This window comes from Xenopus tropicalis, chromosome 4 (genome assembly GCF_000004195.4).
Source record: "Xenopus tropicalis strain Nigerian chromosome 4, UCB_Xtro_10.0, whole genome shotgun sequence".
Taxonomy (NCBI): domain Eukaryota; kingdom Metazoa; phylum Chordata; class Amphibia; order Anura; family Pipidae; genus Xenopus; species Xenopus tropicalis.
In genome coordinates, this window is record NC_030680.2 from 98,481,031 (window position 1) to 98,499,908 (window position 18,878).

Sequence of the window (18,878 nt, forward strand, 5' to 3'; positions counted from 1 at the left end):
AAAGAATAAGCAGAAAGAGAAAAGAGACATTTGGGCTAGCAATCAAATAATGAAATAAAGATTACAGTGGAAAAGCAATTATCATTTATCCTATTAAATAGAAAACAAGTAAAAGGAATAAAGAGAGATAACTTTATTTACATCAGAAAGCCTAAGTATTATGGGTTATACCATTATACAGGTGTCTAGAGTAATTTAACACATGATCATATCCAAACCTAAAAAGTATATTCAGAATAGCTCATTGAGTATTTACTATGTGCAGTAAGAGCCAAGAAGGGAAGCTTCCATACATTCAACATCTTAATACAAAGAAACTTTGAAAAAACATAGAGTATGTGTCCAATTGTTTCCTCTTATATTTAGTTTCTTATTTTTTCCTGGTGAAGACAACATTCCCACACATAACTTACCCTAAGGTTCATTTCCATTGATCGAGGGACTGTCACAGTGGCAGAGGCCATGGAGGCCCCTAACCACCAGCTCAATTTCAACACAAATCCCCCCTCTGCACCCTCGCCCAAAACTGTACCTCGTAGCTGCATTGCTCCCCCCTGCAATGTGTACATCTGAGTCACACTATTTTCTTTGCTGCAGTCTCCCCAATAGGATCTCTTTGCAGGCCAAAAAGAGGGTCTGGGGTAGTGGGGCCCATGATGGCTGAGGCCCACGCCACCAGGTTTCTCCTGGTGCCCTTCCAGTCCAGTTATGACCCCTGATGAAAATCCTCTGGTAGATAATTCATTGTTTATGCAGGTGGCATATACCGGGAACATCTTAATACTCATTTCTCTAATGGGGGATTATGTTTATGGTGTTGCATACTGAATTTGGTTGCTACTTATACTAAGGCCAGCTGTGGTTGCCACCATGTTTTTTTGACATGATATAAGGCAAAATGAAACATTCCAATAACCTAAGGTGACAATTACCTGATCAATATCAAATATTTCTTTTTTACAGATAAGTGACTGGGTTTTATTGCATGGGATGTTATTCAGTCTAGGTAAAGGAGGAGGCCCAGATGGAAATGTATTTAGATTATACAAGAGTGAACAATTCTCCTCCAAACTTGCTCTCAAACAACATAGAATGGGACATCTTGTTTCTTGTACCAGCTATCCATTGTTCGCTATTGTACCAATTGTAAAACTTTGTAGATGGGTCATCTTTAGTAGTGGCAGGGATTGAGCCAAATATCTTGATGTTTTTAATTATCCTGCCTTTACAGGTGAGACACAAAATACCCCAACTTTCCTTGAAGTGACACCCAGGGTCTATAGAGAACACATGCTGTGGAGCCCTATTGTGTATAAAGCATAGTACAGTCCAACCCTTTAACTGTTATTGGACTCCAACAGTCTTTGACAGTCAATGAGTACTTGGTCAACACTGCCACAGCATTAATGCTTCTATTCTAATTTGTACTATTCATGCTGTTCCTCAGCTTTCTACCTACAACTGTTATTGTATTGTATTGTTTTTTAACTGGTTCAGGGAAGTTGTCCCTACTTGGTCTTCTAACAAGAACTCTGTATTAAAAAAGCTCTACAAAAAGCACAAGAGCAAATGAACAAGGAACTGGCACTACAGCTCTGGAAAGAAAACCGACTCTATCCTTGCCAACATTAAATAATTCAGTCATTGGCAACGACACTTTGCAGTCGTGCTATTGTGTCACATAACCATGCTCTGAAATGGGGCATTTGGCTACATTTATCCAACTGGCACTGTTCTAATAACTTTTGCGTTCACTTTCCTAAGTGAAGAAATACATTTACAGTTGCTTTCTAGCTACAGGAGTATAGTTCTGCATTCTGCCAGTTTTGAAAACTTGGGCCATTTCCAATGACAAATGCTTCCTAGGACAGAGAATCGAAAACAACTGTCCCTGAAAACTGGACACTATTTAATTATGTGTGAGTATAGGGAAAATAAAGTTATGATTAATGGTTACATTTTCTAGTTGGACCATCTACAGAATTTTAGAAATTTGAGCTTGGAAAAATTATTTGATTAATAGACATGAAGCTGCCAGTGATAGATGCATGCATCTCTGGGGCTGAACAACATAAAGTTGGACATGGATAAATGGAAGTGAATACACCTGTGGATCAAAGATGAGAATACAAAAAAGTACATATAAAGGGACAGTGGTATGAGATTCCTAAAAAGGAAGAATAGATTACAGGCTCTCAGGGTCTGAACTACAGCAGTATATCATCTTTTCATTAAAGAATCCAAAACTTGGAATATATACTTAAGTAAAACTAACATGTCATTCCCCCAAAATGAACCAAGAGTTGGAGATTTAATAGTAGTAGATCAGTGGTTCCCAAATTGTGGGACTGGCTGAACTAGGGGAATTTGCTTATTTGCTCTCCTACAGATTCTTGGTCATTTCGGCTACAACTTATTTACTGCCCTAGATAGCCTTTGGCTAAATGGATGAGGTATAATATATTTGTAACATTGTTATAAGTTAAGGGAGCATGAACAAATATGAGACCTCAATGAGGTCTGAAAACCCCTCCAGTACATTTCAAAATCATTTTTCTGAAAGAAAAGGGCTTCTCAGTAAATGAGTAAAATGACAGAAATTTCTGGAATAGAAAGATTTGCGTATTATTTTGATACCTTCTAAAAATACGTTTCTAAATAAAAAAAATGCTTATATGCTAGCTTTGCAGCCTGTTTTATAGTTCCTGGGACTAATGCATGACACCGAGGTTGTGCCTGGTCACAATATGTGGAATAAATACAAAAACACACACCTATGTCTGGCAATTTAGCATTCATAAGCTGTAGACAACTCACCAAGGTGAAAAGGATAATCCAACCCAAACTCTCAGATCAAAAGAGTCGACCAACTGTTAACACAAAAACGAAAAAAGAAAAAGGGGTGGCATGCCTGACGCGTATAGGCTATGATTAAGTGTCAGATAGACACCAAACGCGTCAGGCTTTATGACATGAGTGTATAATAAAGATTTTTTTCTTTTTAACTTTTTAATTGGCCTTTTTTTGGATGTTTAGAGTGCCACCCCTTTTTCTTTTTTTGTTTCTGTGTTAACACAAGATGTGGAAACCAATAGTCAAAAGTGCACACTGGGTGGGGAGAGATTTTGTTTCAATGAACTGCTTACCATGGGAAAGTGCACTGCAGATCTATGTACTGACACAAAAAGAACATTCGTTTTTTTATATTTGCTCTTTAAAGAATGAAAAAAAGCATTAGCGCAAAATGGATTTGCAGAACTAGGTTGTGGTTCCATTTCCAAAGGCAAAAAGTTGATTTCTCTTATGGATTCTCTTCCATTCAAGAGGCCCATGTGAAGTGCATTGTACTTTCTGTATTCAAACAATTACTGTGCAACATTGATTGCTGATTAAATTAAATGAGCAAAGGGACTTATTGATCACCTGATCAATCAGTGATGCAGATGTAAGCCACGGTCTCAAATAACTTCAAACCAAATGCCGCAGGGTTAATAGGAGGAAAGGGCAGCAGATGCTCTGGCTTAGTTTAAAATACACAGGACGTGCATATCTGCTAACCTCTGCTGTTGCTATTTGGCACTTTTTATGTGAATGATAAGAATGATAATTCCTTCCTGTAGTGAGCAAGCTATTTAGCCTTAATATGGAAGGTGCCATTCAATGGCAACCAAAATACCAGAAAAAAAGTGGATGTCATATTAATGAGCAAATAGCTGCCTCTAACATTCTGCTGACAGCTGTAGTTCAGCAACACTGCTTGAATGTCTGGCTTATACCCTTTTTGCTTATATTACGGGGTTACTGTAGGTCATCATCCTAGTACTGACATGTATTTATTTCAACATCCATAATGTCCAATATCATATCAGTCAATATCATATGGCTTGCATACAGTATGTGTAGTGATATAGTAGGCAGAGCCTCTCTGACATCAGTCACACTCCCATTCAGAAATAATGTGCTACTGTAGGGTGGGTCAAAGTGGAATTTATTTATACTGTGTTCAGACCAACACCCACTTCAGAATTGCCAGACTTTACATGGTTATATAGTCTAATTCAGTTGAACAAAAAGACAGTTGACCATATCATTTGTTTTGTGTATGTACAGCATTACCGACCAACATTATGGGTAAAAATGTTTCTCTCAGCCCCCTCCCCTATCCTATGTGATATTTAAAATCCTTCTACAACTAAGAATTCTTGCTAGCCTAGCATTTGATCTGCTTCCTCTAACCCTCTATTGCATTGCTTACTCTAATTTCATCTGAAATGATATTTCCTAGAACCCTTTCATCTGTTGTTGTTGACAGTAAATTACGGTTACATGTCTGTGTTGTAAATTAGGATTTATGTGCCCAACATGCATTCATTTTTATTTGTTGTTAATTATAAGGACCAAGCACTTGTCTATTTAAGCAAGCTAGCTGCTGCAATGACGTAGCAAAACTATCATACCACAATGTACCTTCTTTTAAGTCTTCTTGTTTTATGCATTATTTACTTGAATTTAGAGCCAGGCAGTGTTCTATTATTTACTGTTATTTTATTATTTACTGCCAGGTTGTATATAATGAAATTTTCAAAATGCTATGAAGTTTTATCCTTTGCCTTTCTAAGATTTCTCAGTTAATTTGCTACATCATGTTAAGTGCTTCAAATCCTGCAGAGATGCAAAGAATGGACCGCAGATAGAAGCCTGCCTGGCCTATGGGATATAGCACATGGCTATTTGAATTTGCACAGCACCAACCAAGAATATTATCTTTAAAAGCCTGTATTCCATCATGGACATGTATGACTCCACACAGGCAGGTTCTAGGGTGAGCATTTGTCAGCTACTGCCCCAAAACAGTGGTGCCTCTTTCTGCCTGTTACTGCTCCACATACAGTACTACCGGTAGTCAACGTAAAGTACCCAGTCTGACACCATTATGTGTGTCCATAAGGGGGGGTTATCATTCCTTTGTATTTGGAGGGAAGACTGCCAGAGTTGGGCATTTTCCCTGCTCAGTTCTGCCAAATGGCAGTGGTGAACAATGCCCTGTGTGCAAAAGCACGAATGGGTTGTTATACAGGTTGCTAGAATCTTTGTTATAAAGCATAACTAAACTGCTGTGTTATAAGACAAGAGAAAGTAACAAATTGCACTTCTCTGAGCAAAAATTACTATAATTTTTTTTAACATGATTTAAGTTTAACTAAAACATAAAATGACATGCTGTTTATAGAAGGCACTTGGGCAGTATAGATGGCACCTTCTCCAGTGACCCAGTAGATCAGTCAGAGGATACGTAAAACTTGAATCCTCGCATCCTCTGCTGTTGGGAAAATGAGTAAATCATATTATAGCCAATTTCTAGTCCATAAATGCAATATATTACTGGAGATTCACAGTGCTTTTTGGGGTATATTCACTTTTTATACTTTTTGTTACCCTACATATCCTGCTTGTACAAAATTTTAGCCCTGGGAAAAAAGTTAAACCTAAATATCTCAATATGATTAACATCTTAACTTGCTTGTATGGAATATGCTGTTCCATTTCATAAATGCCAGAAGCAAGGCTTAATACCCAATAAGGTTTCATATGCAATAGGTCCAGGCCAAATCATATTCCCTCTGAACAAGAAGTATCTATCTCAACTGTGTTCTGATAAATGGACCATTTAGAGTTACATGAAATGCCCCAGTCCAAAAGGTGCTTTCATTCACTGACCCTGTTAATGTTCTGCAGAAACCCTTTCCATCAATCAGGTTCAAAGAAAACCGCTTTACAGAAGGTTATTGTATTGTCAATGCTCCATTGCCCCCTTCACATCACAGAAGTATTTTAGCAACTCCTTCTTTTAACATGACATATTAATAGAGCATTACCCTATTACAGGGGACAACCCTTTATTGTATGGCTGGATGCCAGTAAACCTGCTGTTAGCCAATATTGCTACTCTGCAGTTCCCAGCGTCTCCTGTAGCCCAAGTACATATTTGCTACCCATCCAGTATAATATCTAGCTAAAGATGCCAAACCAATCCTGAAAGAAAAACATTCTCTGCAATAAAGATTGACTTTGACAGTCTCTATACATGTAATATTATGCACCAATTATAGGCACACTGAGCAATTTTTGTTTATTACTTTTTAAAGTATATATATATGAAAAAACCCATATTCCCATGTACTGGGGCATTCCATTCTCAGCAGCACTCATTCTATCAAAGAGTGGCAGTATAAATGGTAATGATAGCTGGGACCGGAATTTCTAGAGTTCCAGTTCACAGCATAATATTTATTCCAGATTTAAGAACCTGCAGTTAAACAAAAAATAAATCTGCAAAGGAACGAAAAAAGGAGCTTGTAACTATATTATTTTATGCTCCTAATCTACTCGGAAATTAATGAACCATGGACAAAGAGAAAGCAGAAGGAACAGCACTTCCCAACATAAATTCCAGGCCATGGATAATAACTCGCCTGTGTAAATGATGCACAAATACAGTGTAGGTTAACCCATGCCAGCGGGCACGTGCTGTAAGCGACTTAGCCTGGTAATGCAGCTCAGTGGCAGAGGTATATGGTGTTAGCTTTTGAGGCATCTCACGTGTATAGCACTGACAGCACAGCACCACTCCACACTGGCTATAGATTAGCACTAAGGCTTTTAAAATTGTTCTCAACAACTTCACAGCAGGATACATTTCACAAAGGCCCGGGTGGACCTGTCAAAAATTGACTGATCTGCCAGGGCTGATATGAAGATATGTGCTTCCCCTCTGGCACCCAAGGCTTCAGACTTGTTCTGCTAAAGCAACTGCTTTCAGAGTTAAATCTTCAGCTGGATCCAAGTGCACAAGTCTGGAGGTCTCACTGAAGCAGAGGTGAGAAGAGCAGAGTCTTAGACGTTCTGACAAGTGTAACAGCGCAAGAAAAACAACTTCCATTGCCCATGTGAGGATACAATAAAAGAACTCTATATATCACTATGGGCTGGCAAGTAGAAGGTGGATATACCATGCTATGGCACTAGATATTGCCTGGGTATTGAGGGTTTCTATACTGGATAAATTAAAACAAATTAAAGCAAAGCATTCTCTTAATGATTCAACCAATAAAATTCAGGCTCATGTCTCATATCATTAGCACTGAGCAGTTAAAGAATCATGGTCACTTTACAGTTGGGTTTCACTGGGCTCTACATAAACATGTTACAAAAACAAAAATGGTAAAAAGTTATATTCAGCTGTAAAAATATGCGCTTACGGTAACTCTGCATGGCAGTTGTAATTTAGAGTCAAAGACAGAACTTGCCACTAGATGGGACATCTCAATCATTTGCCACAGATTCCTAGGTGGCACTCCAGCAGACATTCCTGTAACTGCCAATAGAAGGAGAAATAACTTGCACGGCTTTATATGGCACAGGATCTCTATGGTCCTGAACAGAATTTTCATTAATGTTTATGAAGCCATAGCTGATTCCCTATGAATTACTTGTACTGAGTGCCAGTGAGAAGTATTGGTCCCTGCTGCCAGCTCTGTATGCAGTGAATTCAGTATATAATGGAGCATAATCATCCTTTAATGACAAAAGGTTTCAAGGGTGCTACAAGTGTTGGACCTGACTAAAAGTGTATAATATCTGGGTCAGGCCCACATTCACTGCATCATATAGGGGAACAGGTTAAAGTGGTTTCAGTCTAAGTAAAGCTGAAGAAGGGGCAGTAGGGCAAATATCTTTTTAACTGGTTTATACAATGTGTATGCTCCTTGCTAAAATACAGTGTATGGAAAAATCTGTGAAATAAAAATACACCGACAAATTCCAATATCTGTGTAAAAAATAATGACTTCTTAATCTCTGAGCAGGGATCAAATTGCTGGTCATTTTCTATTATCCTAGTAGAAAAAGTTCCATGGCTCCCTAAGGCTAATCACCAAGCTGACATTTTGGATGGGCATCACCCAGTAATTAAATTGTCTTTAGTCTCCACCCCCGCTTGGTTTTATATATGGAGTTCTAAGCTTCTGATCTTTACTTATTACTAGACAATTTATACGATGCTCCAGTGTCATTACAGCAGCAATAAAGTGGCTAGGAGTGAGGCTGCTATCATGGGAAATCAAGCAATGCATAAGAGGAGTGTGAGGAGCTGACTCTGCAGGTATTAACTCATTTAATGCTGGACTGGCTAGGAAGGCATCACTGGCTCCTTCTGAAGGGTCGAGAGTCTCTTGTTGTCAGTTACTCTGCTAACACTGAACAAGTTACTGTATATAGTTATCTATATGAATAGTTAATGGGGATCCAAGCTGCCAAATGTATTTATATAAAAATTTATAAGATAGTGATATATTCCAGTACTGGAAGTTTCCAGCACCAAACTCTGTATGACCTAAATGTGAATACAAGAACTGCGACTAAGTAGAAATAAGCATGGCTGATATTTGGGGTGTTCGGTCTGTGCAGCCAGTGGTAATTAACCCTTTTGAGATTACAGGAATTATTATGAATCATTGGTGTAAACTACTTCTCATAGGAAACAACTATTAGGATTTGGTAACTGTCCTATTTAAAGTCAGGGATTTACAGATGCCTCTGGGATGGGGTAAGTTGTAGTGCAACAACATGAAAGGGAATCTTGGTGGGGCACCTGTACTAAACATATGACAGAGCAGCTCTAAACCAACAGTACTGTGTGTTACATTTAGAAGATGGATTCATTACTTCATTGATGCAAATGCTCTCTGGGGACCAGTGGATAAAACACAGGCTCATTTAATTAGCTTACTAGCCACAATGATTTGAAGCTTTTTCAGAATGCCAAGATTATGGAGCTGCTGTACTTTTCACCCAAGATAAGTTCATGGCTTTGCCTTTCAATAAGAATAGGTGCACTCAGAATCTTGGGGGGGGGGGGGGGGGGGGGGGATATTCCCAAAGATGTGGACAGGGATGCAGCCTGTGAATGGGGAATGGGGATTTCACTTGGAAAGCAATAAGTACATGTTCACCATATATGAGAGATTAGAGAGAGGATTGGAAGGTGCTGGGTGTTTCGTTTTGTTAATTAAATACGGTAACCACCAAGCCAGAAAAGTGGCTGACCTAAGTCAACCAATGGAGCTTTGACTCCAGAGACTATTAAAGGCAATCAGTAGGATCTTTACAAGGACGGCCTTCCACAAAACAAGAAGAAATGCTTTCAGTGAGTGTAAATATACACATACCATCTTATTTCTCCCAGGTCCACATACTGTGTCATTATGTTGAACAATTTAGAATTTTAATAGGTTTACACCAAATACTGGAATGTAAGTGGGTATTGAGAAAACTAGGCAGAAATTGGGGGTGATGCCCTGTTGCAGCTACACAGCAGCTGGAGTACAATCTCTTTCCAGTTCCAAGTCTGTTACAAAAAAGGTAACGGTGTCATGACAGCCACTGTGAATCTGCAGCATTTTTCTTTTTCAGTCAAAATACAATATCATTCAATGTTCAGTACTGGATCAATACCATCCACTAACTGCTAGTGTAAGCTTTCTTACAATTGCCTTCTTTCTTTTTTTTCCCCTTCTTTTCATTATTATCTCCCTCCCTGTATTAACTGATGGAAACTTGTGTGCCAAGTGTCTGGCTGAATGTGTATGTGAAGCTTCAGAGCCACAAAGCAGTATTATCTCCATCTAAACTTCTGCAAAACATTTATGGGTTACAGTGTCTCCTGCTGCACAGAGGGTGATGCAAGCATTCTCCCATTAATGGGTAAAGCCAACACAAATCATATCTTTTATTACACAGGGAACCTGTATTAACCATTACATTATAACACATAGCTTTCCCAGTAGAAGTTCAGTTCGATACAACAGAAGTAAAGGAAATAAATACAAGATTTCGACAAAGGGAAGAGTCATTTGTAAAGGATAAATGTTACCATCAGGTATACAAATTGCGCCCTATTTTACTGATATCACTGAATGATCTACATGACAAACAGCAGAAACATGATCCTTCTAGCTCTTTGAGTGCAGGGCTATTCTACCCTGTTTAGCATACATATATAAAACTGCAAATAGCTCACTTGCATCTTGATATAAAGCAGTTGAAGCAGCAGTCGCACCCACTGTGGGACACGCAGGCAGTCGCGGCTGGCAAACAGTCTTTGCTGCTGACTGCTGTCCAAGGTGCTGAAACAGAGTCTGCTCTAAAGGCACAGAGAGGAAACTATATTAGAACTCACCCGGCTGCGGAGAGCGCCTTGGGTTGCTAAGGAGTCTGCTACAAGCTCAGGATTTAGGGTGTAGAGAGTTCCTTCAGCTGCTTCTGCTCAGTCCAACAGTATCAGGTTTCTTCAGCCTTTAGGTATCATGTGGATTCCTTCAGCTCCCTGTCTGTCTCAGTGGGTATCTGTTGCAGTTTCTCTGCGATCTGCTCACTGTGTAACCGTTACTGATCCTGATTGTGGCTTATCAGAGTGCAAAAAGGCAACGCTGTCATATATCTCTTCCTCTTGGCCCCCATCAGCTGCGCTCAGTCTACCGTGGCCCCCTAGTGGACAAAGAGAGGGCGAACACAATGTAGGTGCAGAACTCTGGCCAATTCCAACTGTGAAGCTGTCACATATTTTATGCATTTAAATAACCTCACTACGTGGTTTATTGGTGCCTGCCCGGGTTATTACTAGATTGGTAACCCAGGCAAAGGAGTCGGATCACATTTGCAGCAATTTTAGTGTAAATTATTTACACTGTCAAAATCTAAACAAAGAGGAAAGCCTGAGATGCTGCAGGGGCTTATTGATGTTAAGCTGAGCAATAAATGGCAGCAACAAACATTCCTGGAGGCCCTAGATAAGATGGATCGTTTTTAAGAAAGTATAGGAAGCAGTGTTTCTCCAGAGAGAATCATACTGGGTATGGCTGGTTGAAACAGTTAAAGAGTTAAATAAGTTCATTCTGATGCTGCTGCAACATGTGTATCTCTTTTAATAACACAATTAAATGTATATAAGACAAATAGATATTGTGGTTATTTATTATGGACTATGTCCCCCACAAGAGGTTCTTGATATGTCTAAAAATTGGACCTGTCTCCAGTCCAGGTAGGTATAGAATTATTTATATATGTATATAGGGCCTGTGTCCAATATCCCATTTAAGCTGTGTGTGTACACACAACAAACAAATCACACAGTGTGTGTGTGTGTGTGGGGGGGGGGGGGTTATGCAGATCTGTCCACCATGGACTACATACCCTGCCCAATAAATCCCCTGGCCAAGGGGATTTTTAGTCCTGCTCTATCAATAAATAAGCAAAACCCAATCATATATTTTGCTAATAGGCAAACTGAAAGTCTATAGGGAGGAGGCTAATCCAACAGCCAATATTGGGCACCTTTAATTACTTATCAAACCAACATTTATATAGAACAAAGGTCTGCATTCTAAATGAGCAAAACAGTTAAAAAGTACAGTATAACATTTCTGCCAGATTTCTAATCTCTAAGTCTTTACACGAGTGAGTCACAATCCATTTGTATACCAAACGGCTTCAGTTCTGCTTTTGGATGAGGATATAAGCAAAAAAGGACACATCAGCCAGAACTGGCATTGTGCATCCTGCTCCACAGAATCGCTGTATTGGAAGTGACAGACAAAATCAGTTGCTTTGGCAAAAGACTGTTCCAGAAATGAACCAGCAGCCCCAATCTTTCAGCTTCTACTGTTGTAGTGAACTCAATTTTTAGAGATCTGTGCATTGCTTCTCTAGCGATTCCACAGCTGCTGAACTATACCAGAAACCTTGGGGGTGGCTATAAGTTAGGGAAAGGAACTGTTTCTGCCTTTTCTGGAGGTCTTTATAATAAAACAAACATCCCTGCTCCACAGCTTGAATTGTATGTCTCCAGTCTGGTGTATTTACATCTGACTTGTTAATACTTTTTCAGCATATTGACCGTTAATAAAGTCCTGTTACATGTGCCCTGATTTTGAACTGTTTGGCTCACAGTAGACGGTTAACTTGTTTTATTGTTGGTTAGATCCTACGGTAGAGATGTCTGAGCCTATATATCACATTGTGCAATCAATAAAAGCCATGTCAGCACAACATAACATCAAATCTAGTAAAGACAGAGCACTAGAAAGAAGCCCCATAGGCAGAAACTCCCAGGAACAATAAGTAGACTGCAGCATATGCTGTAGCTTGTTATTTATCATGTGATGTATATAATCATTGCAATAGTTTTGTTGCTTATTGGCCTGCATATAATACTATTATATGGCATAAAGTAACATGGAAGTTTTTACATATTAGTTTTTTATGTGAGCCATCTAATAGGATAAATAATACAGAGGAGTGGGTCCCATGGAAATTAAAAACTTCATGAATATTACCTAATTAGATTTTGTCTCGTACTTGATATTCATTTTTCAGTAATTATTGTATCTTATGGAATCATTCTGTGAGTGAATGCAACAATTTGAAGTGAATGTGATTTATATACAAGGGCTATCCTTAGTTGTAGCAGGGCCTGCGTTGTGTTTGAGGGCCTCATTACCCCCATTACACTAGCTTGCTGACAGTCCTACAGCCTCAATAGAAAATGTTACTCTTTCTACCCCTTCCCCCAAAAGTAATGAGGGAGCAATATTTAAAGGGGAATGCCACCCAAATACAGTGATTTTAAGTTTTCCCTTTATTTTGCACAATGTTTTGTGGTCCAACCAATATATAATGCATACAACATTTACTTGATTTTACATTTTTCCAGAATTTACATGATTTTTTTTCTTGTCCCCTGAAAAATGTAAAAAGTGTCTTCTACTGTAATTAAAAAAGTAAAATTTTGCAGGTTTAACTTATTAACTTTTTAAAAAGTGTATATGTAATGTAAGCAGCACCTGTTTGCCTCTTGCTATCCCATACATGGCTACTCATGACAAAAGGTACCACTATAGTAACGTGACAATATTCGTCTCCGCTCCAACTAAGCAGCCAATTCCCATAATGCCTTGTGTGCTGTGCCTTACAGATCTATGAAGGAGAATCACAGACATGTACAAGGTACTGTGGGAATTGAAGTCTTGTCTAGAGGATAGCAGACTACTGCTTAATTAATTTATTGGTATAATGTCCTCAGGACAAACCTTGGAGGCAGCAGCAAAACACATACTGAAATAACAATTACACTTATACAGTTTTTATGTATTGTTACATCCTTTGTGATCAGAATAACAACATTTGGCTGTGTGTTGGAAAACCTTAAGCTAGGTTTCTATGTGTTTATGCCTTGAGGGTTAATGTTTTATTCTTGGGGCACCAGAAGTTTTACAATGCAAGGTTATAAATTAGTTTATATGTGGAATTATTCAGGGGTTGAACTGACCTGCAATTTTACAAAATTGTATCAAACAGAATTGAAAATAACAGAACAAACTTTATAGGTGCCTATGAAGAACAGCAATGCTTCCCCTCAGAAGTACAATGTCTCTTGTGCATCTCCAACAACCAGCAACTAGATATGGGGCACCTTTGATTAATACACAAGCCGACTCAAATGGGTAGGATACAACAATACACACAACTTCAAGGTCAGATGAGTTCGGCACAACTATGGACAGACTCAATAATTTATATCTTGCTACAAGAACAGACCTTCAAAGAGAAGAAAAAAACTGTATTGCACTTTCCCTGATGATCCAACACAACTCTGGTAGCCAAAACCTTAATGTGTTGCAGCATACAAGCGGGGGAATTAAAGAATACTTCCTACCCACAATGTACAACATACTAAATAGGCTATGCATGATGTTCTCTAAAGCACCTAACAGATGCTGCGAGCTTCACATTCTTGCCCTAAAACACATGAATGACGTGCACATTGTGCAAGGGTAATCTAGTGATAGTGTGGAGACACGAGCCTTCTACATAAGATAAAGGCTGGCTCTTCACTAATTGCTTAGCACTTTCCCTGGGGATCAGAAAACAAACTGGCACTAAAAGACAACTGCAAAATATATGGATAATATCCACAGATTTGAAGTCCTAGTGTCTACACAGTTGCCTGGTTACCTAAGATTATGATTCAAGAAATACACACTTAAATTTGTTTTAGTTAATTGACACAATTCTAAAGGTGGCCATACACGTGGCGATCCGACGATGTTTCGTACGACCATCGGTCGCACGAAACATCGTAAGATCCGCCACACACCATTCAGGACTGAATCGGCAGGTAAGGAGGTAGAAACAATAGGATTTCTACCTCCTTCTGCCGATTCAGCTCTGAAGGGAGAATTTTGGTCAGGCGCCTTCTATGGCGCCCGATCAAAATTTTCAAACTTGTCCGATCGGCGAGTCGTCCGATATCGGCAGCTTCCTGCGATATCGGTCGACTTGCCGACATGCCATACACGCACCGATTATCGTACGAAACGAGGTTTCGTACGATAATATCGGTGCGTGTATGGCCACCTTAAGAGTAGGGTAAATATTATCAATGTTAGAAACACAGAGAGACCCACTGCCCCAAACTCCTTGCCACGTCCCCTTCCCCTCTGATCCTTATACATTACTGTGTGAAGAAACCCCCCTGAGACTTGTGCATTTTATACACTCGACATCTCTCACTTTCCTGCATTGCTTTTGCCAGTTTTAACTCTCTTATTTGTTCTTCTTCTTTGTTAGATATTGTTCCAGCCTCTGGAGTTGTGTTGGATCTTCCTAGCTGCCTATTTGCAATATTCTGTAAAAGTAAACATTAGGGTAGACATCTAATTAGTCTAACATAGCTGCTTATGTAAAGCCAGACCCTTAACAAGACATTTTTTGCCTCCAGTCACTTATTTTAAATATTATGCAACAAATTCATGGCTGTACTTATCAGTAAGCCAGCTATAGATTTGAAGGTTTAAACATTGATTAATAAAAACTTTCCAAACGTTGAAGGGGTTGAAAACCAAGAAGTGCTGTTTTGGATAATAAAAGTGATGAACAAACTTGCAGCATTTTACTTATTGTAAAAGTTGGAAAAACAATAGAAAACATTTTGCTTAAATGATTTGGAGTTTGCCCATTCCATGAAAGAAGATATAATTCTAAGTAAATTACAAATAAACGTTCCTTGGTTATATGTATGTATGTATGTATATCTTTATTTATAAAGCGCTACTTATGTACGCAGCGCTGTACAGTAGAATACATTAATACAAACAGGGGGTTAAAGATAATGGATAAATACAAAGTACAACAATAAATACAAATAAATACAAGATACAGTTGCAATAAGAGTCAGAAACAAGATGAACGAGGTCCCTGCCCCGTAGAGCTTACAATCTATATGGGAGGGGTAACTAACAGGCACAAATGGGCAAATGTAAGTGCTGTAGGACACAGTGGGTGACACTACAATATAAGTGCCGGTTCCCAGATCAGGTGCTGGGTGATTGCTCCAAAAGGTAGTCTTTAAGTTTAGATTTAAAAAGACTGTTAATATGTTAATATGAAATAACTACTAAAACAGTATTTGTTCCATGGTGTTCTCTGCACTGCTGGTTAAGCCTATTAAAAAAACATAAACATATCTCATATTCTCCAAAATTAGACTAGTTTTATATAAATAAAATAGAGACACTGTTCTCTATGGCAGTATTTATTGTGGGTTACAGATACAGCTGGCTGACACCCATTACCACCCAGTAAAACACAGGTTTTGTTAAGATCAAAAACTGTAAAGATCAGAACACATTAAGATAATTTTTGGCTTGTCTCTCTGGATTTCACTTTTTCCTGTATGTGTCTGTACTATACTTTTAAATTGGCACCTCTTTCTCTTTTGAAAAAGGGGGAGGGGCCATGCTCTGGTTTACACTTAACTGTTTGTTTGCCCTTGAGAAAGGTCACGCAATGTGACTGAAACATTGGAATGCTAAATAAAATCATGTTTGATGTTTTGCACAAGTCCTGTTGAATGCTATACTGCTTTTTTGTATCTATTAAATCATCAGCACCCAGGTGGTTGACATTTTGTCATTGAGTGCTCCTTATGTGTTTGTATATGTATAAATAACAAGAGGTCCTCTGTACTCAGTATTATCAATACATATATATAAGATATTAAGTCCTACACCCATATACAATATAATAACAAATGAAGGTAATACAATTATTGCTTTGTTAGGAGCAACAACGATCCCCCCTAATTAGAGCAGAAACAGATATATATATCTGATACATATTGGATCATACAGGTAAGCTTATAGCTGAAGTATCATCTTCACCCTAAAGTCTTCATACAGTATGTGCAGCAGATAGAAGGCTCATTTACTTTCCCCGGGGGCACAAGTACACGAGTACTAAGGGATGCAAGAGCCATACAAGCATCCCCCTGTCCAACCTCAATACATTGCTGACTTCACTAATGCTGTATTAGTGAAGGGAGCTGCATTATGCAGTGTGCTAAATACAAAAAAGGCCCTTTTTTGCACTTTGCACATTGCATGCTGCATTGTAAATGAACCCACTGTGTTTTAAAAGCAATAACTTTAAAATGACTCATCTCCCAGAAAAGACAGAGCCATTATATATTAAGGCTACGCAGCACTCCCTGTAGGCCACCTGCTTGAATCATAGACCAAAGCTAGCATTACAAAAACGGGTAGTTATAACAAGGTTTAAAATTAAATTAAATGAATAAATGTTTTTCCATGAGGGGAAAAAAACAAAAACATATTTGCTTACCCAAGGGTAACCTCAAGGGAATAGGTTGTAACCTGAAATAACATCAGGCCCACCACTGATCTGTGTAGTAATGGGTGAATTGGTTTGCTGAGTATAAACAATGCCTAGTACATGAGTCACTCATAATAATGCTAGAAGTTTGCTTCTTTCCATCTGACATTATCATTGAAAATATACAATGTGCTTATTTGTTAGAGAATGTTCTAATGTTGATTATCTGCAGCCTCCTCCACCAGTGCAGAAAGAAATGATTCCCCTAAGCAAATGCTTGCAACACATTAACATAGTCTATCAGGTTTAATCCTTTACTTGTGTTTTTTTTAGACACTTTTTTATCACTGTGATGCAGAGGACAGGGAATCTGAAGTAGCTGCTGATCTGCGCCAGTGGGAGCATCTTAGTAAATAAGCCTCAAGAAAGTTTATTATGTGCCTATCTCATTTATTTTAGAGTAATAATATCCCTGAGCATTACTTCTCCACTGTAAACTATATCAACCTGGCAAGTCTATTTCCATAAAGGAAAGCCCTCTATCCCTTATTTGAATTTGTGTTATTTTTATTTATTCTTGCAATGCAACTGTTTAAGCCGTATTGACTCCTTAAAGGTGAAGTTAGCTTTTAGTATGTTACTATAATCTAAGCAATTTTTCATTTGTTTTTTTTATTACTTTGCATGTTTCTTACATTTATTGCCTTTACAATTCTGGCATTTAAGGACAGAAGCTGTTCATCTAAATAAAACTTCTGTGTGAAACTATATGATACTATATTGATTGTGTGTAACAAGGTAAGTCTAAAAATTCCCAACCAGCAATGACAACACATCCCCTGTTACAATGGTTGTATATTTACCCCTGTATGTAAGGCACTAATATTGCCCAGATGCAGTTACTCATATCAGCCAATAAGATGTTTGCTTTTAAATAGGTGACCAGGGAATGTTACCTGCTGATTGGTAATTACAGTAGCAAATTGTGTGCCTTATATTACATAACCCTTATAGAATAGTGATATAGATTGCATTGTGAAAGCAATGTGACAGCTCCTACACAATGCAAGAAGATAACCCATATTTATAAATGGGGAATATTTTCCTTTTAATGTGGTTTAAAAGAGACGCTTTATCTGAGAACATTGTGAGTGTGATTTGCATTTTGTTTCTCCCAGCAGCCCTTATTTCATCATTTCAGTTACAGAATCTTCTTGGAAGTACACTGCTGCTTCTGTTTACTCTTTCAGTGCATGTTCCCATTTACATAGAGCGAAACTATTCTTCATCTGATAAGGAAGATGTAAGCTTCATTCATATCCCCATGCCACCAAGGCAGCCCATTCAGAGCACAGCGAGCTGGATTACTATCTCCTTCTGATTAGCACTTCAGTCCCAAACTAATCACTATTTAACAATATGTGCTTATCTTCATCTGCTTTCCTTTATCCTTTCCCCTCTTCCCATCAAACCTTTCCTTTCAGTCTGCTTCTCATTGTGTAATCTCACATTTATAGGGGAACAATCCTGGAAGGAAAAAAAGCTGTATGCTATGAATCTGGTAAATTGGCAAATTTGTTACAGAGCTCTTGAGTTTCTATCTGAATAAGCTATCCTGTATTTCTCCTTGCGGAGAGAGACTTGGTAATTATGTGACTTGTAGCCACATTCCATTGATCAAAAATAACAGTCTCTTGTTTTATGGCAGAGCAACCAGCTCCCATAGAGACTCCAGCCCTGCTAAGGTTTCTATGGGAGGACGGTAAGCATTCTGTGGTTTATATTACTTTTGCAAGATAAGGCATTTAGCTGAAAAATGTAGAAAGGTGGACAAGATAACAATGTTACAGATAGGAAAAAAGAACTTTGTTAATAAAATCTGAAAAATGGCTCGTATAAGCTACATTGGGACTGCCAGTTCCAAAGATATTCGATTCTTTAAGCAACGTGTGCCAGCAATGAAAATACTGTGATAATTTGCAAATAGGAGACTTTATAGAGAAATGTGTTAATGCATTCTGAGGTTTCACAGAGTGTAACAAGAATTGAGCCCTAGTGACAGAAGCCTAATTCACCTTTATTTGAAGAGCCAGAAACATGAAGATGCTCTAGCTGGGAAAGAATTGATGATAAAAGAATGGCTTCTGGCC

The 18,878-nt window shown here is 38.4% G+C and overlaps 1 protein-coding gene across 1 annotated transcript in view; it reads right to left on the reverse strand.

Moving 5' to 3' along the window:
* Positions 1 to 10,453, reverse strand: part of tnr (tenascin R) — a 175,618-nt gene extending 165,165 nt beyond the window's left edge. The window contains 1 exon segment of the mRNA NM_001113815.1: positions 10,238 to 10,453. The gene's annotated coding sequence lies outside the window, so the exon portion shown is untranslated.
* Positions 10,454 to 18,878: the final 8,425 nt, after the last annotated feature.